This window comes from Nematolebias whitei, chromosome 13 (assembly GCF_014905685.2).
Source record: "Nematolebias whitei isolate Nwh7 chromosome 13, NemWhi1, whole genome shotgun sequence".
NCBI lineage: Eukaryota > Metazoa > Chordata > Actinopteri > Cyprinodontiformes > Rivulidae > Nematolebias > Nematolebias whitei.
The window spans coordinates 34,409,102-34,410,354 of record NC_056510.1 but is presented as its reverse complement, the minus strand read 5'-3'; the positions used below and the strand labels follow the sequence as shown (position 1 = coordinate 34,410,354).

The window sequence follows — 1,253 nt, the reverse complement described above, 5'->3', positions numbered from 1 at the left end:
TCGGCCGATTATTTTTTCGATTAATCAATGAATCGACAAAAAAAAAAAATTAATTTCCACCCCTTAATTCCAAAATTGAACATTTGACTGACATAGCAATTCACACAAAAAACAGGTTGCTATTTGACTATTCTGTTAGTAAAATATTGAATAATAAAAAATAAAAGTTAGTCAAATAGTTTAAAAAAATAAATGTACACAAAAATATATACAAATGTATCTTTATACCTGCACGGTATGTAGCTACTTTGTAAAATGTGTCCTTGAGGGAAGAGTGTAACCTGGATTAAAAGTGTGGATTATTGTAACCTGGATTAAAAGTGTGGATCATTGTAGTGAAGCCTTTGTCTTCAACCATCGACAGAGGCCTCATTTCAGTGACGATCATTTAAGGATGTTTTCAGTGAAGATAGTTGCTGCTGTGGTGTGCATGATGTCTGTCCACCATGAAGCTGTCATTGTTTGTTGTTTTCTGGAATGAGAGAGTAAATATGTATTATAGCATAATTTACAGCAACTCAAGAAATGCCTTGTTTCACTTACAGTGTTAGGTTCAGGCAAAAGTAGCTAAAAGAGCAATTAAACACACACACACATACATATATAAAACACTTAATTACACACATTTGAGTAGATGTAATAAATTACTTTAATTCCTGTTTAAATGCAATTCATCCTGCCATACCTGCAGTGTCTTCAGACTTTGCCAGCAAATTAAAAGTTGAAGCTTAATCATTAAATTATCATCTTTGTGTTAGATTTATTTATAAATCACATTTAAACACTGCTTGTACCAATTCAATTAAATAAAAAGTAACACACGTTCTCTATCACCGTCATTAATCAGAAAACAAACAAACAGCAGCTTCATCTACCAGACAGAGTGACGTTACATTTTCTCTCTTGGAAACAGAACAATGTGTTAAATTGTAGAGACTCACCTGCAACATGAGTTGGGAGTGAAACATGTTGTATCAGCTGCAGCTCCTTCCTCCTCCTCGTGACTCCGACATGTTTACGTTTGTCAGCGTGGTTCTCCTGTGTCGTGTCAGCGATTTTCAAAGCGACATGCTTTTCATTTTTTATCTTTGTGAAGAGCTCCTACACTTTGGAGGACTTGGGTAGAACAGTTTTCGCTGAGTTGGTCATTTGTAAAATGTACGTATTTTCCTTTGAAAACACCGCCTCTGCCCTGTCTCCCCCTCCCCCCTCGCTCTGTTCAACTCGCACTGCAGAGTTTTTTTTTTTTTTTT

The 1,253-nt window shown here is 35.5% G+C and overlaps 1 protein-coding gene across 1 annotated transcript in view; it reads left to right on the top strand.

The window, feature by feature from the left end:
- The window catches only part of armc8 (armadillo repeat containing 8), a 77,236-nt gene that overhangs the window by 44,441 nt on the left and 31,542 nt on the right, over positions 1-1,253 (top strand). The gene's annotated exons all lie outside the window — the stretch shown is intronic.